This window comes from Callorhinus ursinus, unplaced genomic scaffold, assembly GCF_003265705.2.
Source record: "Callorhinus ursinus isolate GAN/ISIS: 27379988/994484 unplaced genomic scaffold, GSC_fseal_2.0 scaffold4, whole genome shotgun sequence".
NCBI lineage: Eukaryota > Metazoa > Chordata > Mammalia > Carnivora > Otariidae > Callorhinus > Callorhinus ursinus.
Window position 1 is genome coordinate 89,250,884 of NW_027397066.1, and position 8,703 is coordinate 89,259,586.

The following is an 8,703-nucleotide window of genomic DNA, read 5'->3' on the forward strand; positions in this document are numbered from 1 at the left end:
GCCGGACTGGCCACTCGTTCGCCACCACCCTTGTCCTTGGTCTAACTGGCTCCCGTTCCTGCCCTGCCCTTCCCATTTCCCCTCCTAATCCTTGCTACTTCTCCGGACTCGCCTTTTATTTCCCTAACGTGGCCTTGCCTTTCTCTTCCGCTCGCGAATTCCTTCCTTCCCCCTTTCTTTCTCGTTTCTTTTTGGTGTATCCCATTATGTTCTTGTAAACGTTCAGAGATGGGCGCTCTCTGGAGATACCCAGACTCTACAGTTTTCTCCTTTCTCACACTGAGCATATTTCAATACCATAACCTGTAACTCAACAAAAGTAATGGCCCTAATGATAAGTAACAGGGGACTGAGTCTGGTACTTGCTGGGAGTGATAATGTATACAGTGTTTCAAAGATCCACTTTAACAGTACTTACACTTCTAATTTCTCTACTTTAGAGATGATAAAACATACCTTACCTGGTTCAGTCCTTGAAACAACCCTGAGAGATGATCAGATTTATCATGCCATTAACATACGGGGAAAGTGAGGTTATTCCCTGTCCCGTGATTACATGTCTACCTGGTGGTGCCCTTGGAATTCATTCCTAGGTTTCTTGACTTCCTTTGGGATGATCTTCACACACTGATTAAATTGGAAGTTCAATATCTGGACAAAGTTAACCCTAATTAACTATAACATTAAGCATGTTATTTTAAGAACTAGACATCCTCTGACTGAACTCCCCTGTTCCATAGATAAGAACAGTGAGGCACAGGAAAGGTAGTCTTATTCAAGGTCATGCAACTACTTAGCCATAGAGTTTAAACTAGATCATTTCATTCTTTCTGTGTTTTGAAAGGCAGCAAAGAAAGCTTAATTTACTTATAACAACACACTTGAAAACTGCAGACTATCTTTCTCCTGAATGAAGTTATTAATTTACATTAATGCACTGCAGAAGCAGTATTACTGCATTGCCTAAGATAAGTTGAGAAACCGAGTCCTATGAGGAACAGTGTGGTAAGAATTCTAGGTGTTATGAATGAAGGGCAGAAGGCGCTTGGAAACTTACAAGAAATCCCGATCATGTAATCTTGGTCTAGTTCCATACTTGAAAGATGATGTCAAATGTACATTTATTCTCAAAACACCTAAACCTGGTGAAGTCACAGATAAGTCATGCTTTTTCTATAAACCTTCATGGTTTCTTGTTATTCCCAGTGCTTTAAAATATGTTCTGTAAATATTGCTGGACCAAGAGTCTTAGGGCCTAGATCTGGTTCTTCCATAAATTAGTTGGGCTTCTTGACCTTTTGGAGACCAAATTTCTTTATACTAAAAACAAAACAAAACAAAACAACAACAAAAAAACCCAAAAAACTCTCTTTGACTCAAAGCATTATAAGGAGGGCTTAAAAGAGATCATGATTGTAGAATGTGTGGCAGGATCATTGTTAGGATCTCAATGCGCCTACCTTTTTTTTTTTTTTTTTTAAATACCTGATCTCTCAGCAGTTGACCACTCCTTTCTCCTTAAAGCCCTTACTCTTCTGATTTCTTGGCACCACCGCACTTCCCTGATTTTCTTCTTCTGTCACTTAACATTGAAATGTTGGTATCTCTGAGGGTAAGGTCTTAGGCCCTTTCTTTTCTCTGTGCTCTTTCCCAAGGTAATCCACCATGATTCCTATGGATTGAGGACCCATCAAGGTGCCAAATTTACCTCTCCACCCAGATCTTCTCAGTCCCAGACTCTCATATCTACTTCTTTTTTTGACTTCTCTACTTAGATGCTTCACAGATATCTCCGACTGAACGAATCCAAAATGAAAGCTTTGATCCCCACCCCCAAAATGACTGCCTCCGATAGGGCCCCCCAAACCAGGCATTTATGGACTCATTCAAAATATATCAAGTGCTCACTGTATGCCCCTGAATGTTTCAGTTGCAGGAAATAACAGTGAACTAGACTGAATGGATGCACCCTCGGTGGCTCATACTAGGTATGCACTATCCAGCATATGGCCACTAGCCACGGGTGATTCTTAAGGACTTAAAATGTGGTAATCTGAATTGAGATGTGTTCTCAGTGTAAAATAAACACTGTATTTTGATGACTTAATACAAAAAAAAAAACACCTGTAAAATTTCTCATTAGGTGTTATACTGGTTACTTGTTGGAAAAAATATTCTAGATATATTGAATCAAGCAAAATATATCATTAATATTAATTTCACCTTTTTTAATGTAATTACTAGCAAATTTAAAATTACATCTGTGGCTTGCATTACTTTTCTTTTTTTTCTTTTTTCTTTTTTTAAAGATTTTATTTATTTGACAGAGAGAGACACAGTGAGAGAGGGAACACGAGCAGGGGGAGTGGGAGAGGGAGAAGCAGGCTTCCCCCAGAGCAGGGAGCCCGATGCGGGGCTCGATCCCAGGACCCTGGGATCATGACCTGAGCCGAAGGCAGACGCTTAATGACTGAGCCACCCAGGCACCCCTTGCATTACTTTTCTATTGGACAGGATTATTCTAGATGGACAGAATAAACACATAAACAAAATAAATTAACGAGGTGACAGCTTAAGTCTCTTTAATTGTGGTAAGGGCCTTAAAGGAAATAAACTAAGGGAAATGATCCTAAGCCAGAAACATAGGCGTCCTGGATAATTCCTCTCTTTTTCTCAACTCCATCCCCATGTTAAATTATTTTTAAGCCCTGTTGACTCCACTTCAAAATATATGCTAAATCTATCTGCTCCCACTCTATCTACTCCCACCGTATGGAAGCCTTCTGCGTCTCCTCCAAGATATATGCAGACGCATTCCCTTGCTTCCCGCTTCCCACCCTGTGCGGGCACAATTCTGTCCTTTCCCTTCTTAAAACCTAGCAATGACTTCCAGCGTTCCTATCCAGGTTCATTTTGGCCTCCCCCCGGCCCACACCGGTATTCCTTGTCCTTAATGACTTCAAAGACTGCATCAGAGAGGTCATTCTTGACTACTCTGCCTCACATAATTCTCAGTGAATTGAAAACACGAATCTCTGCCCTGTTCCTCTGTCTAAATCCCCTCTTTGGTCTTTATCTGCCTTGTTCATCAGTGTACCTCAGCCCTACCGCAGCGCTTGACCTATGGTAGACTGATAAATATTTGTTAACTGACTGACTGACTGTCTGAAACGGCAAAGACTTATTTAAAGACTTAATACCTTATTTTGAAGATGAAAGTTCTTACCGGCCGTATAGCCCTCGAAACTGTTCCCTCTATTTGCCAGTTGATGGCCAACTTACGTTTCAACCATTTCTTTAGGAGAAAAATGCTCAGATTCATTATCTTTTATGGGAAAGCAAATTACCATTGCAAAAAAAATGACTTCCCCATTGTTTTACTTATTTCACAATGTGGGATGTATGATATTAACGAAGTACCAAGGACAGTCTTCAAAGAAAGAGCAGACATATAATAGCACCAACATAAAGATGGATAAAAGTCAACAGTTCACGCTCTACAGTGTTTTGTCAAAAAACAAATTCTAAGGTATTTTTGGGGGAGTATATTTTCTCGTGTACTTCTCTATCATATGACTATTTGGTAAGAGTGGGGGCTGGAGTGCCTTTCCTCCCAGAAGTAGATGTTTGTTCAGTTTTGGTCAAGATCCTATTGATTGGATCACCCTATTGAGTGAGTTCTGACCTCAAGACCACAGATTACTCAACCATCTAGGCTTGGCCAAACAAACCAACCCCTGCATGACTGAAATGAGAAGACACAGCACGCACAAGCTTGGGATAATCAGAATTCCACTCAATAGTCGGATTAAAAGAGTCTAAGTGGCAGGTTTTAATTTTCTTGTCAGTGAGAAGCATGCAAAGGTGAGTGAACTCTACGTCCACAACAGCAGAGGCTCTCCAGCTTATTATACAATACTCAAGATGGAATGTGGGCATTTGACTAGTTCCTCACTCATTCCTGTTACTCTGTCCTGCCCTGACCTACCTTGCCCTTCATGGAGATTTGTCTATCCTGAAGTCATACATCATCTGGGACAAATGCTGGGTGTGATGTTTTTCTGGCATGACACCTGATATCCACAGAGGGTCTCCTTTGCCCCAATAGACCTTGCATGAGAGTGCAGATCACACATCTTAACTTCCCCTGAGAGTCCACCCTGATGTCAGCATGTGTGTATAATTGTGCGCACAGCCCCTAGTTCACAGCAGGAAGAACCTGACAGGCCCTTCCACCACTGGGACTTCAACACCACTTTAATGGAGCCATTCGACCACTCACAATGTGTGTGTGTGTGTGTTCCTACTGTATGCCAACAGCGCGTCAGGCTCGTATAAACCTATTCCTCTCCTTGTTCCATCCTGAGGTTTCCCCCCAAACTTAGCCCTCAGGAGTCTTCCAGACTTGTGCTTGAGTGTAGCAGGGGGAGTCTTCCAAGGGTGTATGTGGTAATGGAGTAAGGTGATATTTTAAATATCCAAGGCTCATCTTACACTTACTGGAACAGTAGTCGGCCCGGAAACCACGTAAGCGCTCAAGAGGCAGGTGCTGGAACTTGTACTTTGTGATGCTCTAGATGCAGACGAGGATCTAGAATATGGCCTCAGTTTATTTCTAGTGAGTTTGTTTCTAGCGGTGAAAGAGTTCAGAATATGCCACTGGGGCATAAAAATTATTTTGAGCTGTGGGCATTTGAGAATCAATGGAGGCAGGAAGGGGCTTTTCCCTGAACTCCCTTTATCTGTCTAACAGCAGAGTCTGCCCCCCCAACCGCCCCACCCCCACAAAAACTCAACTGTCATAAATCATCTCTTCGTATTCACAAGCAGGGAAGCAATCTTACCATCTGGATACGAGACCACCTGAAGTGACACAGTCCCAAAACTACCATATGTACCATCTATTCTCCTAGGGGCCCATTTAGCTTTCCTAAATGTTTTCCCATAAATACTCTTTCTCCCCTTCCCTTTCTCCCATTAAGATGGTATATAAGCTCTGGGGCGCCTGGGTGGTACACTTGGTTAAGTGACCGACTCTTGGTTTTGACTCAAGTTGTGATCTCAGGGTTGTGGGACTGGGCTCCATGCTCAATGAAGAGTCTGCTTAAGACTCTTTCTCCCTCTCCCTCTGCCCCTCCACCCTCTCTCTCTCTCTCAGATAAATAAATAAATCTTATTTTAAAAAGATGGTATGGGGGCTCCTGGGTGACTCAGTCGTTAAGCGTCTGCCTTCGGCTCAGGTCATGATCCCAGGGTCCTGGGATCGAGCCCTGCATCAGGCTCCCTGCTCAGTGGGAAGCTTTCTTCTCTCTCTCCCACTCCCCCTGCTTGTGTTCCCTCTCTCTCTGTCTCTCTCTCTGTTAAAAAATAAATTTAAAAATCTTTAAAAAAATAAAAATAAAAAAATAAAAAGATGGTATGGGTGCCTGGGTGGCTCAGTCGGTTAAGTGTCTGCCTTCGGCTCGGGTCATGATCCCAGGGTCATGGGATCGAGCCCCACATCTCTCCCTCTCCCCTGCCTCTGCTCATGCTCTCTCTCACTATCTTTCTCTCTCTCTCAAATAAATAAATAAAATCTTAGAAAAAAGAAAAGATGGTATATAAGCTCCAGATTCTAACTGCCCGGTCGAGTCACATTTTCCTGTGTGCTTCCCCGTAAATGAATACAAATGTGTCTTGGGCGAATTGATAGAGAGGATAACTGGACAGACTGCAAACAGGTTCCTTCTCACTCCAACTGGATAATATGCAACTATGCCAGGACCGAAAAGAGTTTTCTAAGGACATAATCCATGTGAAGTCTTGCTGTTTTCCTCCAAAGAGCTGGCAGGAGTTGGGGGCAAGTGACAAAGTCCCAAGTTCAACTACTTCTGGGCTGGGGAGGTGCATTGCTCTGCAGGACGCTTCCAGAATGTAGAACAAAACCAATGTTCCATTCCATTGATCTCTGTTGCAGCTGCCCCTGGAAGCTTCTGCAGTCAAAGAGTGCCCACTTCTCGCTTCTCTTGGCAGCTCTATATCTATCAGTGCTCCAAAAACTCCTGTTTCAAGGAACACATTTTAAAAAACACCAATATAGGTAATCTGAACGTTGAAAATATTATAGCAAATGAGGGAGGGAGCACGAGGTGGGGCTCCCCCTTCACTCAAGCCTCAGCCTCAGCAATGCTTGCTCACTGTCAGCCACCGCCCCCCCCCCCCCCCCCCACGCATCCCCTTAGGAAATCTACTCCAGCCAACCCATCTCTGGTATTTCCACAGGATCCCATACTTTCCCTCGGGAGAACTTGTCACAATTGTAACTAATTAATAAATGAGCTGTATCATTGTGTGTTGAAGGTCTGTTTTTCCTCCCTAAAATGAAAGTTCCATGGGCCGGAGCCTGGGTCTGACCTTTTCCCGCTGTATCCCTTGTGTCTAGTCCAGGGCCCGGCACATAGTAGGTACTCAATAAATACTTTTAAAGTAAAGATCATATTTGCTTACCGGTGTAACAGCAGTTATAGCTAACAAATTATTATCTCCATTATCAGAGAAAGGAATGGAGGCTTGGGTCATAGGCTTGGCTCCAGGCCACAGGGCTGCTTTGGGGTGGAGTGAGGACAAGATTCTTCACACTGCCAGTCTGGTTCTGCTGATAGAGGGTTACCATGGCTCCTGGCAGGGTTGGTGGAGCCTTATAGCATCAGCTGCATTTCCTGGAGAAAATCTATGTTGGGGGGGTCATAGTGACATGGAAAGACAATCATTAAGACCACCTGAGACAGCGTTCAGCTGATGTGTTAGCTTGCCCTTATGTGAAAAAAGTCCAGAAACGTCAGTAAGCTTCTTGAGTCACCATTCGGGTGACCCTGCAAGATTAGGCATGGGACCCAGGAGCCCCGAGGCTTCTAGGCGGGCTGCCAGGATTGGCGTCCCTGGAAACTGGCAGGCCCGGGAGCCACGTGGCTGCCAAGTGCTTGGCCAACAAGATTCCAGGTCAGTCGCAGCCAAAGTTATATAAGATGTATGTTTAATTTTAGCAATAGAGATAAAGCAGTGTCTAATGGGCTGTTAGATGTTTGGCATTATAAACTTGTGAAAAGAGAAGTGTCCTGAGGTTTTCCTGACATGCAATGTCTGTAGCCTTGACATTACTCCCCAGCCCATAGTTTCCCGATGACAAAGTCCTGCGGTCAGCTTGGTAGCTGGGTGTGATTGCCACTGTCAAAGCCAGAGTTGCACCTCCGCTGGGGAAGCAAAAACCCCTTGAGAAGGTTTCTAGATATGACATTACAGCCCTCAGGAGGGGATCTTATATAGACGGGGCCCTGAGACTAAATGGCTGTACCTGGAAAAGGGGAAGGAATCCTTGCCCCGGAGACGGGGGCTCAAGGAGAGAGGACCCGAGGGTGAAGAAGAGAGAGATGAATATCCTGATGGGAAGCTGGGGTGGGAGAAAAGGTCTGGAAACCTTTCTGATTTTAAGCAGAAGAACAGGGCTGTCTGGTACATGCACCTGGGACCACTGTGGAACTCATGGGGACAGGGCGGGATTCCAGAACTGGGCGCACAGGGGAGAACGGGAATAGCGGTCAGCAGAGACAAGACCCTGGAGGCCAAGACGGCCGGGACGGAACAGCACCCCTGACCACTCCTGGGGCTCCTCCCGAGAAGCGCAGAGGGGTTTGTAGACACGGTTGTCTAGATTTCGAGGGGCGGGAGAAACCCCACTGACCTCTGGGAGGCGTCCATAGGGCTTGTTCCCCAGACCTGTCTCTTCTTGTCTCCGCCTTTGCGACCTCATTTCTTTTTAGGGAAACTGGGGTAGAAGGTTTTGGAGATAGACTGACCTGAATTTGAAGCTGAGCTCTGTTTCAACGGCTTAACCCACTTGAGGGGCAATTTTGTTAGCCATAAAAAGGATCTTACAGGATACAGGATTATGGGGCCATTCAAATGATCATCTCTCTCTTTTTATTAAGTAGGCTCCATGCCCACCCAGCAAGGACCCCACTGTTGGGCTTCAACTTATGGCCCTGAGATCAAGACCTGAGCCGAGATCAAGAGTCAGACACTTAATGGACTGAGCCACCCAGGCACCCTGGAGATGCTCAAATTAAATGGTTTGGGTTAGAGCTCAGGGCCTGGAGTCAGATTGCTTGATTCCACCATTTGTTGGCTGCATGAGTTCTGGGTGAGTTATTCAACCTCCTCTTATGGAAAATAGGGCAAATAGTAGGTCATTGGGAGGATCAAATGAGATAATACAGTAAAGCATTTAGAATAGTGCCTGACATCACAGCAAGTGTTTAGTAAGTGCTAACACCATTACTATTTTTATTATTATTACATATATAAAATGTCTGGTCTTGGTAGAATATTAATTGCTGACTTCTGCTGTTAATTTTATAGAAATAAAGATCGGGGAATTCCTATGCTACCAACACCTCTTTTCCCCAGAAGTGTTAACGAAAAGAGAACCAAATGATTGCAAACATCAGTGATGAAGGTTCATAGAAGCCTTAAACCTCTCTCCCCTTACTTTATCCTGTGTAAAGACTTCTGGCTATGGAGATTTTAAATGCTGTTGATATATAAGTATATTTTATTTGCAAAAAGATGCCATCAGTTCTAAGAAATATGCTTTCTGTTTTTCCTTGAACTTCAACAATCTCCTTGTAAATTGAATGGCCAGTGTTCAGCCTCTCCCTGCGAGAGGAT